This window comes from Dreissena polymorpha, chromosome 2 (assembly GCF_020536995.1).
Source record: "Dreissena polymorpha isolate Duluth1 chromosome 2, UMN_Dpol_1.0, whole genome shotgun sequence".
In the NCBI taxonomy this organism is placed as follows: Eukaryota; Metazoa; Mollusca; class Bivalvia; order Myida; family Dreissenidae; genus Dreissena; species Dreissena polymorpha.
The window spans coordinates 65,122,261-65,146,146 of NC_068356.1; the positions used below are offsets into that span (position 1 = coordinate 65,122,261).

The following is a 23,886-nucleotide window of genomic DNA, read 5'->3' on the forward strand; positions in this document are numbered from 1 at the left end:
CATTTAATTTTCATGAACTATGACGGATCTTGAGCATATAATGGGCAAATAAGTACATCTTTTTGCTTCATCGTCCTGGTATACATTGTTTAGGACTTTGAGACCTTCGGGCCAGTAGTTTGTGGTTATAGGGTCTTAATGAAGCCTAAAGTGTTCGTATGTTTCCGAAATTCGTTCTGAAAAAGATAACTTATTTGTTAAAAAAAGTTAAAAAAATAAATAAGTAACCAATTATACCATTTTGATTTCTTTATAGAATTGATGCACATTAGAGAAGACCCAGTTTTGTTAATCAGTGTTTGCTGTACAATACACTATTAGCACGTTTTGAGCACTGCAAGGCCTCTGGTACTATCCATAGTAGCAGACAAATATTTGTTTTGTAAAAAAAGTCAAATATTTCCATTTAATTTTCTCGATTTATGAATGGTAGAATGTTAGAATGGTAAAACACACCAATTTTATCAAGATTCCAAGATTCCAATAAATAATGATATTTTATACTGTTCTTATTGTTGATTTCACATTCTATAAATTTTTGTTTCATACAGTCACTGAGTATGGTCAATGAAAGTGAATTTTCATATAAAATGCTCTATAACTTAAGTCTCTGAATACATTTTAAAAAATGACCAGAATGCTGGAGTTTACGTTTCAACATCCCCTCCCGCACATACTCCCTTCTCCACTTCGTTGCTCAATAACAATCGTCTATGACAAAAATTCGCACCCCCTTTTTAAAACCCTGGCTACGGGCCTGCCGACTAGTTATAACTAGATACAGGTGACAAACGATTCTGAAAGCTCTCCAGTAGGAAAATCCAACATTACTTTCAACCTTCATGTAGCTGCCACTAAGTTTGTAAATTCATTCATGCGTTTCAATTAAGGAAAACCGTGTATATCAAATTTGAGAAGGGAATGAACATTTATGTTCGAAGTTTCCATTACTTCGATATATCCGTCTTCGGCATAGCGAGGGTCAAGTGTACTCTACATGATGTGGAGACATATTGCGTGTAAATGACTTGTTTCAATAATGTCAAAGTATGAATTATTTAAAACGTAATCCACTCACCCAACCCATTTTATTTCAAAATACGAATGAAAGTCTTAAAACTATTTATGCGATCAAAATATCTGATAGTTCTATCGAATATGGTCAATGAGTAACGTCCACATCTCATCATGCCAATTTTCATTGCCGCAGCCGATGGCTTAAGCATATTTTATTTTCGCAGCCGATGTCATGACCATCTAATAAGTAGCCACGGCCGTTGTCTTGAGCCGTTTTTCCAACCCCACTCGAATTTAAACGTTGATAAAAATGTTGTGTTCATGTCGGATGCTGTAATTTGGAATAAGCGAAGAGAAATGATTAAATATTTCAATAAAATGTTGTTCATATTTATCTTTGGTCTAGATCTTGTGTAATTAGAGTTTGACAGAAAGAGTTGTGAATTTTGTTTGATTTTTGACCACATTCTAACGGATTTCTTTAAAAGTAAGCAGCTAGGAAGGTGCGGATTACGTTCACAAAGTCATTCTTACTTAGGCTCTGAAAGAACACACGCAAATCTGCTCAATTCAATACGTAAAATATAAAGAATAGGGAAATACTTGCACGCCGCTTTTACCCGACATGTATACACTTCCGCAGCCGATGGATGAACCGCAGACGATGCGTTAGTCGATTGCACGGTGTGATATCAACCCATCTGTATATAAATTCCATAAGCCACTAGTTTCATGTGACAACTCAATAATTTATAATGTGTGTACATTTTTCAAAGAAGCTTTTTCTTATGAGAATTGCGATTCTTAATAATACTGTTCAATAGACTTTAGTACTTTGATATAACCCACTAGTTCTTACCATTGATTGTATTTACTTGTATTTGTATTTAAATAACTATTTTTAATTTTGTTGTCAATGTTATGTTGTTTTACCTAGAAACGAGACAGGAGATACTGTGTAGAAGATTAAGACGATGTACTTTTGAATAACCGTAAATTGTCTTTATTGTGACATCATGACGTTTATATTAGGCGCATGCGTATTACTTAAAATGACGTCGTCATCTTGACAACGAAAATCATTTATGAACTGCGCTCTGTTATTGACAGATGGGTATTATTTGTTGCTGATATCATTATATGAATTATTGAAGACATATAGAATGGGTAACTGCCCATGCACCCCTAAACGCACAAGAAATGTAGATGTGGTGATGGAAGAATCGGCTAGCAGCCGAGAGGTATTTCTTATGAAATATTACGATTTTGCTTGTTATATTTATCTAGCCTTTTATTGACATTTTTGTACAACATTGATTTTAATCGAGAGGTGTAAAATAAGTAAATAAAAGTACTTGGCCTGATGATATTCCACTCTTGGGAAAATTTCAACAAAGCTCTACAGATATTTATTATTTTCATATTTCATCCAGCTTTCATCTATACCGACATAAAACTTTAGGCATATATCGATCTTTGCACTCATATTTTGTTGAACAAGAAAAACGTAGTTAAATTATAATGTTTTTATTTATGTACTAACAAACATGCTTCGCTCACAATTCAACGCGAAAATGAATTTCGTTTTTCTCCCTCACGTGCACGATGCCCTTCAGAATTACCAATTTGACCCGATGTGTTCCTTCTATGACCCGAACTTCAACGACCCGGATGCGTGGGTTTTCATATTTATAAGAGATATGAGCATACGGTCGGTCGTTTCTGCAACTAGTGTGTCCACAAGTCCAGATTATAGATATGACATAACTTCGAGTATAACCAGCTGGCGATGGATGCCTTCAGATACGAGCAGCTCAAGCTCAACGGATTCCGACACGAGCTCGACTGAAACGTCATCGTCGGAGCGGACCGTCAATTCGTTTGTAAAAGGATCTCTCGTACAAGCTGCATCCAATGCTGACACTAATGTGGACACCCCTTTTCATAGTGAAGATAATGATGAATACTCGGAAAACGTTAAATATTGCACTTGGGATGCTTATGAGATTGTCCCAAAATGTCACAAAGTTGATGTTGATGACATTGCTGTTGACAATAGCTGCGCCTGGTTTTCGTGTAAAACACACAGAGACGAGGTGCAAATCGTTGAAAACCCGAAATATGTCCGCAGAATCAATAAAAAAAGTAATACTAAATGTAACAGCTCCAGTGGTTGAATGTTATCCTCACCTGCCCAACACAACATGTGTTAAAAGCTACAAGACTAAAGAACTTGAGAGTGTTGCAGACGCGTTGTCGGATGTTCGGGACACCAGTTTATCTCCCTTTCGGAATTCGTTTTGCTCCTCCACATCTTCATTCTCCTTGTGCTTCCCTGGTGAAAGTAATTATCGAGAAACACAGTTACCCGCCGTAAAAAGTAACACGACTGTCAATTCGTTTGTAAAAGAAGCTCACGTAAAAGCAGAACTTCAAAGTGACACTCAAGAGGAACCCCGCTTTCATAGTGGAGATAATGATGAAAATTCGGAAAATGTTTAAAATCGCAAGGGGGATGTTGCTACAGATTTTGAAAGTGATCCTCATGCGTTTAACGCAACAAGCGTTGAAAGCTGCCAGCGCCAAGTACTAGTAATTGAGAGTGTTGCAGACGCGTTAACGGATGTTCATGTTAAAGAGGGCGAACGCAAACAGTCAAAAATCGCAAAACTGTTTAGAAGATTTTTAAGACGAAAATAATAATAGGAAAGTAAAAAAGCAAATTATTTGTTTACAAAAAATTTGTGAAGAAAAAAAAGAAGTCAAAATAAATAAAGCAGCTTCAAAAGATTAATATTTTTAAGTTTTTGTGATCGTTTTGCAACTTGATTTTTATTGATTTTCCCTACTTTACTCGTTCAAAACTTTAAAAGATAGTTGTGTACTGAAAAAACACACTACAGGAATAACTTTTTACCAGTGGTTTTTAAAACACGGTTGTTTTCAATAACATGGAAAATCAGAAATACGGTAAAAGTGCGACTAGTACATCGCAAAAGCTAGTGTATGATACTCTTGGACTATTCACGTGGTTGATCGGGATTTCACGTTGGTGTGTGCTTACGAAAGCAATCCCGGACCACCAAACCAATATACTTTAAGGCGGAATTATACAGAAGGAAACCGACAAACCGTGGGCTAGATGCGCAGGACATTCCTCCCCCTGGCCAATCTCCCGACCCCGGCAAAGACACCTTCCCGTGCGCCGCCCGACCCCCAGGAAAAGTTACCTGGCAACTGAGCAGCTCAAAACATATTCGAGACACCCAATCCCATCCAATGTAAGTACATGTAGGTCGGCAATAATGACAAACCCATAATTTTGAATTAAAACGTTGAAATAAGTGAAATTATTCTCGTTTTAAAATACGGTTTTATTTTGGTATTATGCATGTTCACGGTGATAAGGCGATTACCACAACTATTCCGCTCACCGTCAAAATTTTATGCTTCTGACAAGAGCACTAGTGTATCCTTCTTACGAAAAGAAACATGGCGGACGAAGCAATATCAGGTAAGTGGGTGACAAAATGTTTTATTATAAGACACTGCAAAATGATTGCCACTTGCAAAGCACTCGATCGAATTTCTGAACCAATATGTCGTCTATTTAAAAGTTTCCTAGTCATGAAATATTTAGCACGAGTTTGAAATAGTGTTTACAAAAAGTCGTGTCGCACTCGACACCATTCGTACTTGTGAGAAAAATGTAATAATCAGATGAGTGTCGATGTGTCAGACCTGATGTGACGGACTTAAATCATTGTATATATATAAAGAACATGCCATACGAACCTGTTTGTTTTAATATCTGTTAAAGGCCTAATTGTTTTGGTTAAAACATGCATCACTTACATAACTATTGATGCACCGCGCAACACTGATTATTAACACCGTATTTATTTTCCGTGTCACTGAAATTCGTGGCACCGCTAACTTCTGCACAATGTTTTAAATGTTAAGCTAGAGCGAGCCATAGTGAGCTGAATTTATTTACGATTAGTTTCCATTTATCAAAGTTGCATGTTCCAGAATTGATCTTGAAAATGATGGCATACTTGCACCAAAAACGGTTAACTGGGATCGATTGTCTTGCTTTCCAGTACGTGGAGGGCACATGTTTAAGTCGCGTTTTCAATTTATCTATATTATTGTGTTAAAATACCCAGTACGTGGAGGGCACATGTTTAAGTCGCGTTTTCAATTTATCTATATTGTTGTGGTAAAATACAATCATTTTTGATAATTATAATTTATTGATTTCATATTAATAATCCGTAAAAAGATCTCCAGCTACGATTATGGAAAGGTATAAGCAAATGTTGATGTAAAACTAACCGAAGGAAATAATAAATTTAGTTATGTATAGAGTGTACAAAGTGATGTTGCATTGGTTAAATTTACTGAAATATGAATTTGGTGTTTGTGGCCAAAACCAAAGATATATACCAAAGATGCTCTCGACTTCTTATATTTGAAACATAGGGGTTACAATTATAAAAATAATAATTTTGAGACTGTCTATAGAAGCTTGTGAGTGCATGTCTCCATAGATAACACATTACAGCGCGGTCCGTTTTAACGAGATGTAAAGGGTTCGAATCATATATAATAATTTCCGTCAAGTATTAAAAAAAAAACAATTGAAAACCAAATATTTTCAAAGTACATTGTAATATTGCTTTGAAACCGTTTGTACACTTGTTACCGTCTCTTCCTTCTGAAAGAAAAAAATATCAGAATAAAGCGGTGCCAAAAAATCATAAAGATGCGGTGCTTTTACGCACAGGTGGTTAGCGTGTGGCTATGATATTAATTAGTGAAAACATCATTTTGAATGATAAATAATCATATTATAACGAAAAATTAACTTTTCTGAAAAAAAATATTTCACTATCAAATATATATATAACAAGGTATGCAACTCAAAATCACCCCATAACGGGGTGCATCGCTTTGAACAGCCATATCTTCATCAATTGTGCAGCGATTTTCACGATCTCGGTCTTATTCAACGCAGAAATGAATTTCCTTTCTGAAAATGTATATGTCTTGCAATATTTTTACAAATGCTGGGTCAACTTTTAAGAAATAACACGATACACAACACGCATGACCCAGTTGACAGTGATCATGTATTCTTTATGAATGAAATCTCCAGTTGTAAAGACACACCTCCGCATTGGACCAATGAAATCACTCGTATGTTTAAAATGTCAGTTAGTTGAAATGTATGTAAACAAAGGTTTCAAACGGCGCTGGACAGTTAGTCTTGATGCAGAATGTAACGACAAGAACGGTAATAATGTTTTTTCATACGTTTTATTGAATTATGGTATCGAACTACATGAACTTTGTAGGGAAGTTGCCCTTTACTCCGTGAAGATTTCAGTCTTAAAGACAGCATGATCACTGTCAACTGGGTCATGCGTGTTGTGTATCGTGTTATTTCTTAAAAGTTGACCCAGCATTTGTAAAAATATTGCAAGACATATACATTTCCAGAAAGGAAATTCATTTCTGCGTTGAATAAGACCGAGATCGTGAAAATCGCTGCAAAATTGATGAAGATATGGCTGTTCAAAGCGATGCACCCCGTTTTGGGCTGATTTTGAGTTGCATACCTTGTTATATATATATTTGATAGTGAAATATTTTTTTTTCAGAAAAGTTAATTTTTCGTTATAATATGATTATTTATCGTTCAAAATGATGTTTTCACTAATTAATATCATAGCCACACGCTAACCACCTGTGCTTTTACGGACATTGTTGAGCGGTGTTCATATTTCTATAATATCAGTGTTAACGCCGTCATAAATAATATTTAAATACGACGTTAATGTACGCGAAAGTTAATTATAACGTTTGCACCAAATACTTTTGCGTTTGACGCTGACGTCATTTATTGTTATTGTCTATGTAGGAAAATAAACGTTAAGATTGAAATTGTTTTTAAGGATATATGTTGGTAAATATATTGTTGGTATTTATATTGTATACGAATTTCTGTATGTATTATTATTACGTGAGCGCGATTATTTGAATTATTTATTTGCATAACATTTTAAATGTTTTGTTTGATTGATTGTTTACATTATATATGTATTATAGCCACTTTTCCTGTTGGTTCGGCCACCTAAGCGTTCGAAATTGCGCATGCGCAACTTAAATATTTATTCAAATTGGAGATGATGAGATCTAGAACTAAAAACATCCGTAGAACGCAAATAAACCGAAAATTTTGAACTCAAGCTTGTTAAACATCGATATACTTACATGTATATGTTGAAAATCGGAAGTCTGTATCTGCTGAACGTTTTCCTATTGGTTCGTGAATTTTATTGGTCGAGCGCACGCGCTCAAATGTGAGGCTCAAGAAGGGGGCACTGGGTTGTAAATCATTCACTGATGTTCAATTCTCAATTACGTAATGTAATTATTGTCTCAATAAATAAATAAACAGTGAAAACAATTGTAACTAAGCAGCAAAAACAGCAAATATGCACAAACTGTGAGTAATTAATGAAATTGAACAAATGAAGATTTGATTCGTTGGTACAAAAGTCTGCAGAAAGAAAACAACTGAACAACGATAAACAACATCGACAATTTAACTGCAATGAGGGCACAGAAAACTGTCGCCTCGTCTGAGAACAGACTGGGCATGACAGAATGCCAAGTGAACCCAATGTCCATACTCGTCGCACTGTCCCCAGTTGACTATCTTTAGGTGTGGTCGCTTGTCAACATTGATGGGCGTGAATCGCTCGCAAACGCAGCAAACTTCTGTGTCGTCAATATCTGACTCGCTTTCAGAATTGTCGGTTCGGTAGATGATTAAACCGCTTGTAGATTGTTTGGGGCTTGTTTGGGGCAGGTTTATCCTGGGTGATGATGGTGCCTTGCTGTTCTTTTGTGCGTCGTATATTTCGAGCGCCTCAATGTATGCATCACTGGTGAGTAGTTTCCCGCCAGGCTTCGGTTTTGGGGTTGTGGAATTTTGCTTCCCGCATTTGCATTTGCAAGGGGCTGTTTTTCTGGTAGATTCGGATTTCGTCCGAAGATACTCATCCACCGCCTCTTTGCCAGCGCGTATCGACTGCATCTTGAGAATTGGTGTCTCATCGCGGAACGATTCACACGGCAAGAGCTTTTCCATCGGAACAGCATTTTTGTTCAGGGGATGCAAGCCGGTTTTCCTAAAAGCGGAAACTATGTTCCAGGGACAGAGGGCCTTTAAGTACGCCTTACATGCAATGCCTGCTATTTCGTATTTCGTTACGATCTTGCCTTGATTCGCCTTCATGTACGAAGCACATTCGCTATAATAGAAGCGCTTGAACGGCCCAAACACTCCGACATCAAGGGGTTGCAGGACATGCGATGTGTGCGCTGGCAAACAAAACAGGTGGATGTGTCGATCTCTGGCCCATTTTACCATCTCTTGGGAAGTGTGTGTGTTGTGCCTGTCAAGTAATAGAAGTACTGGTTGGCTGCCGTCTCCTCTATTGACGTACTTCAAAAAGTGGTTTTCGAGGTAGTCCTTGAAGGTTGCAGTAGTCGACCAACCAGTTTCCGACATGGTCACAACAGCACCGGGTGTAAGTTCTTTCGACAAGTTGTCGTTGGACCTTTTTCCTGCATTTATTATTTATGAAAATAACTACAGCGTTTAAATATTAATAGATAGAACATTAATGTTGTGTTTCAAAGTTAATATTCTTTTGCAATTAATTAAATAACATCAATGTATTGATTTACGCGACTGACTTATACTTTAAATGTATGTTTTAGTTTTATAAATACTGTACTACATAATTATGAATGTAACTCATTTGCTTAGCATATATGGATTAAAATTTAGTTTGTTTAGATTTTAATAAACCTTTAAACACAAAATATGGCGGCAGATGGTGTCCTGATGCGCTTGCGCACGCGATCAATGTTGTTGTTGCTGATCGTGGTGACGTGACCGCCTGCGCTTTCTCTTTGATTGGAGCGATAATGTTTGGTGGTCGATGTTCAGGAGAAATGCCCGTTTCGTCCAGATTGTATATGCAATCAGGTCTCTCCTGTAGCCCGTACTCCGCGATAGCCACTTCGAGGTTATCAAAATATTTGGCAACAATTTCTGGAGTTGAGTGTTTGGCTCTGTTTGAATCCAACGCTGAAGGTTTCAGTGTGAATATTCTTCTCTCCCATCTGTTTAAAAAGCCATATAGCCAACGGTTACTGAGTGGCTTGTCAGTAGCGCGTTTTCCAAGGTGGTGCGCCAACTCGCCTGCCATCTGTTGCATGGCTGTATTACTGAAGCCGTACCCCAGTCTGGCAGAGTCTTCTGTGTGTTCCACCAACCTCAGTTCCTCGTCTGTAGTGAAAATCATTTCAGTCGTGAAGTTATTTGGATCCACACGACCACTGATCCGATCACGCAATGTCTGGTATGGAATGTTGTATTGAAGAGCAACACGACGGATGGATATTTTTTCAACTTTACTTCTTCAACTGCTTTAAGCAGTATGTCAGGGGTATAGTTTTTATATTTTCCATGATATTTTTGAGGAACTGCCTACAACGTTAAAAAAAACACGCGACGTTAATTGGATATTACTAGTAATTAGTTTGCGTTCAACTTTCCATTTCCCCGGTACGGGCCTCTATTTTACAAAAACGTCGACTTTAGTCGGTATTGTTTTAGTCACGTAACCTTGACATTGTGAACAAAAGTTTGGGGCAGATGTAAAACCTAAATAAGCGTAATATTTAAGGTATACTGTTATTTTACTCAGATATGTCAGTGCAAATTGCAATTATATGAATGTGTATACAGTAAGAAAAAGCAAAATATTACTAGTACCTTTTTTGTCCTCATTTTTCACTTTTACCGAGAGTGCGAAATCTTCCGGATATACTAGTATCGAATTCGTACACGTGCGACGCACGGATGTTTTTATTATTGCGTCACATAAAAATTCACGAACTAATAGGAATTCACGAACCAATAGGAAAGAAGGATATTTGTTTTAGAGAATCGTCATGAATAAATGTAAGGACGCATATCTCGTTTTCCTGATATGAAAGGCGGAACTCTTAACAATCAGTGTTGAGCGGTGCATACTTGCTAACACGTGTAAATGTAAAAACCACAGTTATATTTAATAAAGCATGCCATGATGTGTTGTAAATTGATTCTTCTACCATAAAATACCGTTTTACAAAAAAATCGTTCAATGAAAATGTTAAAAATCTCAAAAAAAATACCATTTTTCGCGTCATGAAAGTGACTTCTTTCACGACATGCTCAAATTGTTTTCATTATTTTGAAGTTAATAGCGACTCAATTTTGATGCGGTAAACCGAAATTAGGTGTAAAGTATAATATTCTTCGTTCGATGGAATATCTTTTTATCACCAACTTACCTTTTTTCCCCGTTTTTATCTTTCATTTCTGGACTCGCCAGTAAGTTTACGGTCATATTTTTGACAGAAAGATACGGTGCTCTTGTCAGAAGTATAAAATTTCGACGGTGAGCGGAAAAGTTGTGGTATTCACCGTGATGTTATTTAGCAGTGAGATTACGTGAATGGTTTAGTGCGAAAAAAGCCCAAAATTTCTCGTTTTGACGTGTATTTGCATGATAAATCTATTGGTTTGACATTTGAGGTGTATATAAGACGGGAATAACATATGGAGAAGGAGAACCAGCCGCATTAAAGCATTTCTGGGCGTTGATTTGCGAATTACATAGAAGTTTTCTGACGCCAGGAAGGATTTCAAGTGGGCAATTGTAAGCGCAGTTGAACACTCCAAAAAAAGGTAAGATTCTTTTTTTCTTTTTTTTTTAGTAAGGCGGGCAATACAAGTCAGTTCGACTTTTATACACGAATGTATGTATGTTAAGCTGTGTGAAATGGCTATTCAATAGCAAGTTTTATATCGAATTACTTTGGTGATTTGTTTGTTTGGCTTAAATTATGTTATGTTTTAATTGTTTGTTATGTGTAGCATACAGTACTTGATGTTTTTAGAATCGTGCAAAATTATGCATATTTATTGAATAGTTAATATGATTGAATATTCGCAACATTAAAACTGTTGGAGCGATAAGTTGTGTTTCGCTCTGTTCTGAAAGTTAAAAGTAAAAGTTGTTCTTATTTACTTTATTTTCAGACGATGATTTTTTTTATTTTTCCGTTTAGTTGTGACTGCAAGGAGGTTGATGTCTAATTCATACAGATTTTGCAAAATGTCTTCGTCTTGTGCATAGTTATTTTATTCGAATTTTAATGAAACAATTATACTTATATTTGTTACTAGTATAAGTTTTAAATATTTTGTATTTATTTTTATTTCCAAGCGCACATAAGATGCTATTAATGTTTGTTTCTATTTAATTTAATATGAGAAAATGAATGTGACCATGTGTTATCTATGCGGTTTGCTAAAAGAATACCTCATGGTTACGATTAAATAAGCCCACCCCCTGCCATTAAAAAAGTAAAATGAATAAAGATGAGAAATATGGTTTGCAATTACAAATGTACCTGCATCGTTCATTACTACCTATTGTGGTATTAAGTACAAATCAAGTAATGTGCATTTCTCTTAATTAGTTATAGTGAATAAATCGGTATTGAAAAAATACTGCATGACTCTGTTGCACTTATGCGATACTTATTTAAGGCTTAATAATTCAGTATTCCTCTTCGAAACATGTACATGAGTGAAATTATTTATTAGGACTACACCTACGGATTTTTTAATATTTTTTTTATATTGTTTCCTTTTTAGATAGATTAAATTGACTGGCATACGGCACAATAATACAACATTATGGTTCGGTGGTCTGAAGATGAGCAGAGGCAAAGTTCAACGTACAGAACGCTCAAAGCAATTCGGGTATATTCAAAGTAATTAACCGTGCATCGTTATAGTTTTTAATAAGTTTGTTGTTTAAAGTTTAAAAAATAGGTACCAGCAGCTGGTCCAATTAAAGAAGCTTTATATTTGACTGAATGTTTTAATGTTCGCGAAGTAATAAATCGTTGATTTTATTTATTTAAAAAAAAACAACTGCCAAATACAAACTGCTACGTTTAATCAAATAAAGTTAGGTTTATTCAAACGGAAAATCATAATGATTTGAAAGATGGTGTTGATGAAGATTTTACAGCAGCTGTGAGCCAATGGCTTTAATTATACTTCTACACAGATGGGGATAATCGAGAAGTCGATGCATGGAGAGCAACGATGCATACAGCGGGATGCTGATGAGACAACGATGATGTTGGTGACATCCGAAGACATTGAACAGGTTTTTGATGATCGGACGACTGTGGATCAGGCCTCGTTCACAAAAAAGCACGTGTTCCGAACACTTTTAATACATTGCATCACTTAATGGAACGTTGCTAGTCTTGATGTTAGACAACTTAAACAAAACGCTTAAAGAAATAGTGGTGGTTTAAATTGTTGTGTTGTTTAAATAAAAAGCATACTTAATAAACATAATATTTTCATCAGTGTTTTTTTTAACTAAGCGAATTGTGTAGCCATTCATATAAATACGCCGTCTTTATATAAATTCAATTATATTATCTTATACTTTACATATACGTTTCTTCCAGAGGTGCGTATTACTATGAAGATATTATAATGCATAGGCGGCATCAGGGGGGGGGGGGGGGGGGGGGGGGGGGGGGGGGCAGACGCGGCGTACTTAAATCGCCAAAGTAAAGTCAATTCATTTGATGTTTCACACTTAACTAGATTTAAATCACATATTTAAACTCATTTTTCTTCTTTTTCGTACACAACATTTCCCACTAATCACAGACAATCGCAAAATGTTTTTATTTTATACACTTTTTTGACATTATAGGAAGGTACTTTGATGAAAGTACATAAGGCGTGACATAGAGGTGCTCATGGAAAGTGCTTACGCACCCTCAAGGCTATGTACACAGACCTTTTTTATGCGTAAAGGTAAATAGTAATTCTGATAATAGTAATGCTGATGTTAATCTCAAAGATAAAACGTGTTACTATAAAACTACTGATTACTGCCCTTGTAATATTGACACAAAACAAGGGGACGTAAGTAGCCCAACTATATTTGCACTTTTTATAAACGAACTCGCCGAGTCTTTACGGCGCTCATGTGGTACAGGAATATTTAAAACCAATGTTATAAATGATATTTACAGCCTTATGTTTGCAGATGACATTGCTAAGTTTGCGGAAACAGCCTCTAAATTACAGCAACAAATTCATATAATTGATGCTTTTTGTCAAAATACAGGAATGGAACTGAACTTAGATAAAACGGAGATTATAGTCTTCCGTAATGGCGGCGGCCTTAGAAATTACAAGTCATTGAGCTATCGTAGATCACCAATTAATGTTGTACCTATTTACAAATACATCGGTGTTTATTTTACTCCTACTGTGTCCTGGTCCTCCACACATAATAAATTATCTATTTAGGCCAAAAAGTCAATATGGTCAATTAATCAATATCAAAAATCTGTTGGCTATTTCCCTATTAGTGAGTATTTTAAATTATTTGATACTCTTGTTACACCAATATTATGCTATGCCTAACATGTATGGGGTTATTGCTATGTAAATACTATTGAAACTGTCCATAATGATTTTTTGTAAAAGATATCTTTGTGTTAATAGAACAACTAATAACTCGGTTGCTCTGGAAGAATGTGGCAGGCTACCACGTTGTGTATTTTATATAGCAATTGCATAAAATATTGGTGTAAGTTGCTAATAATGTATAATACCAGATACTCACGCCAATGCTTTATTATGTTAAAGTCACATGATGTCTGTGGAAAATGTAATTGAGCCACAAAGATTAAAACTTTGTTATACGAGCATGGTTTTGGGTATGCCTGGATCTCTCAGAAAATCGGAAATCTTGATGTATTTATCGGTATGTTTAAACAAAGACTTATAGACTGCTATACCCAGAATGTGCATAATGATATTAATGTTTCCAGTAAATGTTATCATTATAAACATTTTAAATCTCTTCTTAATGTTGAAAGGTATTTATTTATGGATAAGTCTTTTATTTATAAAAAAAATCATTTTCAAAATTTAGATGTTCTAATCATAAACTTAAAATAGAAGTAGGTAGACACATGAATATTAATCGAGAACAAAGAATTTGTATGTATTGGTTAAACGATAGTAATATTTCATTTCTTGACTGTGAATTTCATGCATTCTTCCATTGTATAATGTATAATGATATTCGTCAACGCTATCTTTTTAACTGCTTTGACAGAGGATTAGATCCGAACGACTTTTATTTATTAATGAGCTCCAGCTGTGAAAGAACTATTCACAATGTTTGTACTTATGTTCACCAAATCATTTCTAAGCAAACTGTTGATCCAGGAATGTAAATGATTTTCTATTGTTTTCTATTTATTATGGGCTGGAGGCCTTATTATTGAATAAATTGAGTTGAGTTGAGTTATGTTGAATTTTAACTATTATAGAGTATTTTTTACTTAACGATCCCTGCATGTGTGATAGCATAGGCGGATGTAGACGAGGAAGAAACAATGTGCGTCCCACCCCAACCCCACACTCAGGTTTCCCAAAGTTCGAACTGTTTTAATCACGCTCAATTTATTTCATTTTTAAATTGAGACTCCTATGATGTGCTGGATTTGAAAGCACTTTACTGTTGATGTTGCTACTAAGCTTTTGTCAGCAGAACGTCATCTTGCCGATTTGTTGGCACAATAATGTTGAAATATTACCGATCTGATAATCGGGATCAACAATGATGCAGGTCTGGAAACTGACATTTGATTTCGGTTACTATTGAGGCGCTATGAGTATTATAAGTTTGCACGTCAACGTCCCGTTGGGTTGGCATTGCCAATGCTGACGTCCACGGCTAGTCGAGCTGAATGTGCAAGATGATACCTTATACTTGTTTCATATTAGGTTGAGCTTTCCGAGAGGAGTTTACACATTATTCGAACTCGACTCTCCAGGACTTTATTAAACGCAGTTGTTATCTTTTGTTGGAAGATTACCCCTTTATGCATCTTTAATTTTTTGTAACTAAAGTCCGAAAGTGTCACTTTGTTAAATTTCGGTGAACAGACGGCGTCGATTTCGATGTCGATCTTTAGCACCTCGGGAACGCCATTGCTTGTTCCGCGTTCTTCCTGTTGAGAATAGTTGACTGTCGTGACATTTCTTCACTTTTAATTTAATGATCGGTGTAACTTCGTTTTGTATACCCAAAACTCTTCCAGTTGTCGTCTTCGTTGGGATTTCTGTTGCCATTGTGGTTCATAAAACATCCGCTCGTAGTTTATTAGAAATTAAGATACTCTGCAGATTGCTTTGCGATTATGAAGAGTAATAGCGATGGAGTTTAGAACATTCCGGAGGGTTGTCTTTAGTTTATACGCTTATGGATTAAACATTTGGTGTCCAAATTGTGCATCTTTTAACATTTGACTACCGAAGTAATGTCGATTTTGATCAAGTTCCGAAGGTTGCGGAACCGTTGAAGAACAGTTGTGATCCGACATGGAATCTTTCAGACTGACGCGAACAGATCCCGAAACATCCCGATTGTGCAAATTTCGCTTTCGTGAACCGTTCAGGAACCGAGTGAATGGCAGGTTTAAAGGGGCCTTTTCACGTTTTGGTAAATTGACAAAATTGAAAAAAGTTGTTTCATATTCGCAAATTTTCGTTTTAGTTTTGATATTTGTGAGGAAACCGTAATACTTTACATTTACCATGCTCTAAATTAGCCTTTATATGCATATCTTCACGATTTAAAAACCTGAACATTATAAAGCGTTGCAACGCGAAACGAATTAATAATATGGAGAGTTCTGCTGTTGTCGTTATATTTTGTGAATGTCATCTTATCGCATGTGCAAAAAGACGGACCATTAACGGTTTAAATACAACTCGGTTCTTTTTACGATGACAAACGTATTTTCCTGATGTTATTTCAAACAGTTGAATACACGAAAAAAAGCTTTATGAGTTTTTTTCATTTGAGCAAAAAATAAAATAAACCAGTTGCCAACAGTAAATATTAAAGTAAAAGCAATTTATCATTAACTTTGAATACCGGTACCAATCAAATTTACTTGACAATACACAAGTTACCGTATTTTGAAACAAATGACATACTTCGAGAAGATGTTACGAAATAAGACTAATATTTCAAAACGTCCGAGTGTTATCGCTAACTTGCCTAGGCCGTAAGTCATACAGGCATTGACATGAAAACTGGCGTGAGACCGTGGTCTCTTCGGCGTCACGTGATCTCAACAAGGGAAATCATTCTGTAATCCGCAACGCATCTTAGTTCATAACGTTAATTCTTACAAAACAATGGTTGTGTAATGTGTATATCCCTTATTGATAAAAGTATGCAGTGAAACATTACCTAACAATAGGTTCGGTGGTCGCCCATAATTACTGACACACAATATCCCATAACATGTCGTTAAACTTGAAATCACTCGATTAATAATGTAAAAGACATAAAAAGAACATACATGTCACAATGCTTGAAAAGCTCGCTGACCTCATATAATTTCATATATTTATAAGACCATCGATGTAAATATGATAGAATCGCTCACATTCTAATATATTTACAGATATTCAAGGATGATATGTATCTTTATGCCTGAATCGCACCCTGGCCGCATACAATGAAATACATTGGTTTATAATAGTTTAATTACTTGCTGTCACAGGTGGTTAGCGTGTGGCTATGATATTAATTAGTGAAAACATCATTTTTAATGATAAATAATCAAATTATAACGAAAAATAAACTTTTCTGGAAAAAAAAATCACTATCAAATATATATATATATATATATTACAAGGTATACAAAATCACCCGAAAACTTGGTTCATTGCTTTGAACAGCCATAACTTCATAAATTATGCAGCGATTTTGATGAACCTGGTCTTATTCAACGCCTTTCTGGAAACGTACATATCTCGTTATATTTCTGCAAATGCTGGGTCAAATTTTAAGAAATAACACGAAACACAACACGCGAGACCTACTTGACAGCGATCAGACCCGATTCATGAATGAAATCTTCAGGTATAAAGACACACCTTAGTTTAAACCTATTTATTTTAGCTCGTATGCATCGAAAGTCGTATGCCTATATAAACGCTCTCGAGTCCGTTTCCTGGGCCTAGAACCAGTACTTGGTGTCTATGGTGGAGATCTAAAGAACGCTCCCTCGGTGGGGATCGAACCCATGACCGCCCGGTCGCTAGGCGGACACCATATCCATTACACCACGGCGACCCTAACACCTTCGCATTGGACCAATGAAATCACTCGTGTGTTTAAAATGTCGGTTAGTTGAAATGTATGTAAACAAAGGTTTCAAACGGTTCTGGACAGTTAGTTTTGATGAGTAATGTAACGGCAAGCACGGTAAGAATGTTTTTTCGTACGTTTTATTGAATTATGGTATCGAGGGCCGTGAACTTTGCAAGGAAAATGCCCTTTAATACAAGAAGATTTCAGTCTTAGATCGGGTCTGATAGATGTCAATTAGGTCACGCGAGTTGTGTATCGTGTTATGTCTTAAAATTTGACCCAGCATTTGTAAAAATCTTGCTATATATACATTTCCAGCAAGGAAATTCATTTCTGCGTTGAATAAGAACAAGTTCGTGAAAATCGCTGCACAATTGATGAAGTTATGGCTGTTCAAAGCGATGCACCCCGTTTTCGGGTCATTTTGAGTTGAATACCTTGTTATATATATATTTGATAGTGATTTTTTTTCAGAAAAAAATATTTTTCTTTATAATTTTATTATTTATCATACAACATGATGTTTTCACTATTTTATATCATAGCAACACGCTAACCACCTGTGCTCTATGTATTATAATTAAAGACATAACAGAGACAATTAGTGTCACTATGAGTGAATCGTTCGTTGGTGTTATATAATTTCAAATTTACAAGAGACCATAAGAACCATATGATACTAGATCATGTAAAGAAATCTACGTGTTCTGATTATGCTGCGTAAGTGCATACGGTAAGGTGCTCAACTACGTACGTAACAGCGCTAAAATGCGAAACTTATTATTATTGACGCTTTAGTTCGTACTTTGAATACTCACGTTCGCAATCTCACGTTTATAGAGAGGTGCGAACGTAAAGCAGCTGAAACGCGCTCAGATTCAAACGTAACATCTCTGAAGTCAATATGTAAAGACGTTCACTTGTGTCCATTAAAACGGTCAAGTGTGCATGTTAATTAAGACGCTCAAGTGTGCACGTAACGACCTTCGAATCGCAGATAAAAAGACGCTTGTCGACACGCTACTTGGACGTCTTTTCGTCTTCATTTGAGCGTTTTTTTCATCTTCACTTGAGCGTCTTTTCGTCCTCACGTAAGCGTCTTTTCGTCTTCACTTGAGCGCCTTTTCGTCTTCACATTAGCGTATTACCATACTCACTGGAGTGTCTTATCATCCTCACGTTAGCGTCTTTACGTCCATACTCTGGGTTTTTTACGTCCGCACTAAAGCGTCTCAACGTGCGAATTCGAAAATCGTTACGTCCATGAGCGTCACTACGTTCTTATTTGGAAGTCTTAATGACCGCAATCAAGTATTGGATCGTCCGTACAGTAGCTTCTCTGTGTCCGCACTTGAGCGTCTTTATGTTCAAACTTGAGCGTCTTAATGTTCAAACTTGAGCGTCTTTATGTTCAAACTTAAGCGACTTTACGTTCGAACTTGAGCGTCTTAATGTTCAAACTTGCGCGTCTTTATGTCCGCACTTGAACGTCTTTAATTCAACAAATTAAGCATACCGATGCAAACCATATCGTTTGTTTGAGAGAGCGATTCGGGCATAATGACACCTAGGCCTACGCGACGTGTCTTACATCAGATACCTATACAAACACATGTTTGTAGACCTATAGGTCCCTGTCTTACATGAATGTTACACTTTCAGACCAGCAAGCTGTTCAAGCATAACGCCACCTAAGTTCGCATTGGCGTAATGGATACCATGGTGTCCGCCTAGCGATCGGTAGGTCAAGGGTTCGATCCCCGCTCGGGGAGCGTTCTCCAAAGACACCAAGTACTGGGCCCAGGAAACGGACTCGAGTGCGTTTCAATAAGCCTGAAGCTTTCGATGCAATCGAGCTAAAATAAATAGGTTTAAACTAAAGGCACCTATGGCCTCTGCGTGTGTTTAATTATTATATGAAACCGTCAAGGGATTCTATCATATAAATACCTTTGACCCGTTAAACATATCTGGTATCTGCAGATCACTTCTAATAAGTTAATTGAATATCCATCGATGCAAGACGAAGTTTATTCTTTCGACGGTTTAAAATTTGTCTCCCTTTCACGAGATAACGAGAAGAGACCACGGTCTCAGTCTCAGGCCATTTTGTTGAGAAAAAAGTACGTCGCCTACGCCTCATTTCACTGCGCATGCGCAAGTTGGGCGGAAATAAACATTGCAAAATCGACGAAAACAAGTTAACAGATCATCTGTGATTTGAGGAATATTAACAGGTACAATTTATTATATATTCTGTTATAAGTATTAAGATCACAACAAGTATTATTCTTAATAAAATCAAACGTTATTTCCATAACATTTGCAGCTGTGATATAGGTAGAGCTTGTTTAAGGCAAAGTCAACGAAGCGTACGCTTCTCACCCTACTGCACTAGGCACTAATGTTTTTTTTAGCAATCAAGTTATAAAAGGTGTGGTCATAAAATTGCGTTATGTAAGTGTATGTTTTACAGAAACATCAACGCATATACTTTATTTTAGCAAACACAGAAGCAAATAAACGCATAAGCCTAAATTTGTTGGTTCTAAATATAGCTCTGTCTTAAGAAAGTCAAAATGTATGACATAAAATGCCATAGGAATTAGATTAAAAGCTAATGCAAAATGGCAGTGGGGTGTGTATTCACACAGAAAACTAGATTTTTAAGGATATAATATCCTAAAAAAGAGAATAGTATTTATTAAGATTAACACCAAATTTCTTTTAATAAGAAGCATTCCTTATGGAATACTCTGAAAAGACAATAGTTCATTATTTTATTCATGCAATTAATTTGATAAGTAAAAAGAGAGTTTATAAATATTCCACATAACAAAAGGTTTGGTGTTCTTTTCAGCAACACTGATATCAGATTAAAGGGGCCTTTTCTTAGATTTTGGCATGTTTTGAAGTTTGTCATTAAATGCTTTATATTGATAAATGTTAACATTGTGTCTATAAATCTCCAGTAAAAAAACAAGAATACAATAATTTGAATAAAAGAATTTGAAAGAAAGTCACCCTCAACGGGGCTTAAACCACTGACCCCTAGAGCCATGGAGCAAAAGTCTACTGCTCTATCCACTAGACCATCCGCTCTTACACCAGTTGCAAAGAATTTTTACCTCATATATGCAAACCTCGTAGTATCAAAAAATATGATGACAACAACAGAATTCTCCAAATTATTCAATTGTTTCGCATTGCAACACTTTATAATTTTCAGGGTTTTAAATTGTCAAAAGATGCACATAATGGATATTTTAGAGCATGGTAAATGTTAATTATTACTGTTTTCTCACAAATATCATAACTTCAATCAAAATTTGCGAATCTGAAACAATTTTTTTCAATTTTGTCAATTTACCAAAGCATAAAAAGGCCCCTTTAATTCTATAAAATATTGGTAATGTGCCAACATAAACTCCAGCTGTGAACTTGTCTGGTAATCCAGAAATATACATTTAATAATTATTCAATTTGATTTATGGAGGTTTCGGTAAATAACAAGTACGGTAAATTGTATTTATGTAGTAAATGCCTCGGAGGTTTCGGTAAATTCAATTTACTACATAAATACAAATTTAATTGGTATAAATAGGGTTTATCACACCTTTAATCAATAAGCATGTTCACCAATTGAGCTGTTTGGCACTAATTGAATTATCTGATTAAAATGTACAGAGTTGATGTAGTCATAATAAATACCATTAAGGACCACTAAGGATCACTAAGTACCGCTAAGCACCACTTAGTCAAAGGTAATTTTTTTTTTTTTTTTTCAAAGCGGTGTTCTCATGAAGCTGCACATTTGAGTGGTATAAGTTCAATGTCAAGGTCATTCTTCAAGGTCAAAATCATCCTTCAAGGTCAAAGGTCAATTTTTTTATTTCAAAGCGGCATTATGAAGCTGCACATTTTGAGTGGTGGAAGTTCAAGGTCAAGGCCATCCTTCAAGGTCAAAGGTCAAAAAAATATTTCAAAGCGGCATTCTCATCAAGCTGCACATTTTGAGTGGTGGAAGTTCAAGGTCAAGGTCATACTTCAAGGTCAAAGATAAAAAATTAAAAAATTTCAAAGCGGTGCAATAGGGGGCATTGTGTTTCTGACAAACACATCTCTTGTTTTTTTCAAACATGGTTAAAAAACACAAATATTTATTTTTATTATTTTATTTTTGAAAAACCGTCCATCCATCCCACCCAAGAATCCCCCCCCCCCAAAAAAAATAAATAAAATATTTTTGTTTGCATCTCCACCCCTCCCTCATGTGATTGAAATTGAGATAGGTCCCTACACCTTAAAAAAAATAATAGATGAGCGGTCTGCACCCGAAAGGCTCTTGTTCAATATTAAACATAGCAACTTGATATTTGGCATGCATGTGCATCTCATGGAGCTGCACATTTTAAGTGGTGAAAGGTGAAGGTCAAGGTCATCCTTCAAGGTCAAATGTCTAATATATGGCGTCCTTTCAAAAACTAACATTGGCCATAACTTTTTCACTATTGAAGATAGCATCTTGATATTTGGCATGCATGTGTTTCTCCTGGAGCTGGACATTTTGAGTGGTGAAAGTTGAAGGTCAAGGTCATCCTTCAAGGTCAAATGTCAAATATTCCGTCCGTCTGAAAACTTTAACATTGGCCATATCTTTTTAAATACTGTGAAACCATTATTATTTTTCAGACATTAATTTTCGTCTTTTTCGTCCTTCGACCGATGGCAGGGGTTTTTTTTACTAAGAAAGTGACGCCGATATTCGGCGTCTTCCCCTCACAGAATTTTTCCCCTCAAAATACAATTTCCCCACCAAAAATATAATTTTTCACCAAAATATAATATTTTCTCTCAAAGAAATGTTTATTTTTCCTTTGGGCATTCGACAATTATCCAATTTGCACCTTGGACAACGATTTCGCTCGATTAAGACTCCAGACGAACACAAAATTGTGAATCCCAGTTATTCTAAATATAGCTCTTAAATTACGTCATGTAAACTGGGCAACTAATCGTAATAATCATGTGACTATTTTACTGGGTACCGGTCTAGCGCGAGAAAGGTGTTTCGTCAATTAAATACCGGAAACCAGTCGAATTTTCATCCGGGCTATATGCAAGCCAAGATATAAACGTGAAAACAGAAAAAAATGTCTCACAATTGGCGTTCTTACACAAACAAAATAAAACATTCGGACTCGGAAGATACTGAACGCATCGAGGCATTTTTTAAGAAAGAATCATCGAAAACCGTTATAACCCAGCAGGATTCTGAGTTAATCAACATCGAACATTGTGAAAGTGAAATTAGACAATCGGCAGCTGCCGCTCCTTTGACCTTTCCCTTCCAATACTGTAGCAGATCAAGCTCGTCAACCCATTCATCATGCAATTGAAATCACAAAATTGACATCGTCCCCCGGCCCCAGTACAGAAATATAGTTGAAAACATTTCCCATTATTAGATCTAAACCTGCAACTTTATTAAGGACTTTGACTTTAATACGTGTTAAATGTGTTTAAGAACAAAAAGGACAGAGACAAGCCTCTTTTGATGAGTTATAGACATTGAAATGAACAGTTTTTATTTTTTCCCCTAATATGTCTCTTTCGCACTCTTTTTTCCCCTTTCACCCAGCGTCCAGCGTCTTCCCCTTTCTCTAAAAAAAAACCCTGGATGGATGAATTCAAGATCCTAACGAACAATCATGTCCCATGTTTGAAACAAATAAGACTGAATTAACGTAGGCATGAGGCATTAAAATCCAGCGTAATCAACGCATATACACAGGGCTCGAAATTAACACTCGCACACTCGCAAAATGCGAGAAAAAAGATTGCAAGGTAAGTTATAAGCCACTAGTATTTTTTGCAAGTAAAAAAATACATGTAGTGAAAAAAATCGAGTTATATTGCTAAATGCGTTCGACGGCATGAACGCTAAACCGTAGGTCAATTTTTTGAACGTCCGAATACCCATATGCGCAAGCGCGCACCTTGTTTGTAGACTGGTATACTAACAGTACAGATACCCGGATGGTATTGCAGGGCCCTCGCACTACTTTGGGGGAAGGGGTCCGCAGCCCTTAGAAGGGGGAATTTTCGCGGCATTTCCATTTTTGGGGGATTTTTTTTACTTACTCTCTCATGATTTCATTTGTACATGTTTGCACTATATTCATTACATTTTTCATAATTTAGTATGTTTGAAAAGATTAAATTGAAATAGAATTGAGATATAATAATCATGAGACACATCTTTCTATAAAAAAAAAATTTTTTTTTTTTTTTTTAGGGGGAATTTTTCCCCCCAAAAGGGGAAAAAAGTATACTTTTCAGGTGGGGAATTTCGGAGGCAGATTTGATAGATTGAGGGCCCTGTATTGATACAAAGAACAGGAAACAGTCGACTATTCACACTCAAGTTAAATCCGGTTTTGACACAAAGGGGTGTACATTATACAGTGTACTGACAACTGACATTTCCTGTAAAACGCGA

The 23,886-nt window shown here is 36.1% G+C and overlaps 1 protein-coding gene and 1 long non-coding RNA gene across 13 annotated transcripts in view; both read left to right on the forward strand.

The window, feature by feature from the left end:
- The first annotated feature begins 2,114 nt into the window (after positions 1–2,114).
- Positions 2,115–12,538, forward strand: LOC127867367 (uncharacterized). Of its 2 annotated transcripts, none has more exons than XR_008043466.1 (5): positions 2,115–2,258; positions 4,120–4,298; positions 10,685–10,837; positions 11,813–11,920; positions 12,234–12,538. It is a non-coding gene; the product is annotated as an uncharacterized LOC127867367 (long non-coding RNA). The 2 variants fall into 2 exon arrangements; XR_008043465.1 differs by having other exon boundaries at positions 2,122–2,258; positions 2,634–4,298.
- Positions 12,539–19,422: 6,884 nt separating this feature from the next.
- Positions 19,423–23,886, forward strand: part of LOC127867368 (LITAF domain-containing protein-like) — a 39,381-nt gene continuing 34,917 nt past the window's right edge. For 2 of the 11 annotated variants that reach the window (XM_052408459.1, XM_052408460.1), the window contains exon 1: positions 19,442–19,621. The gene's annotated coding sequence lies outside the window, so the exon portion shown is untranslated. Of the gene's footprint in view, positions 19,622–23,886 lie in introns of all 11 variants that reach the window. The other 9 variants (XM_052408461.1, XM_052408464.1, XM_052408456.1 and 6 more) reach the window with 9 other exon arrangements.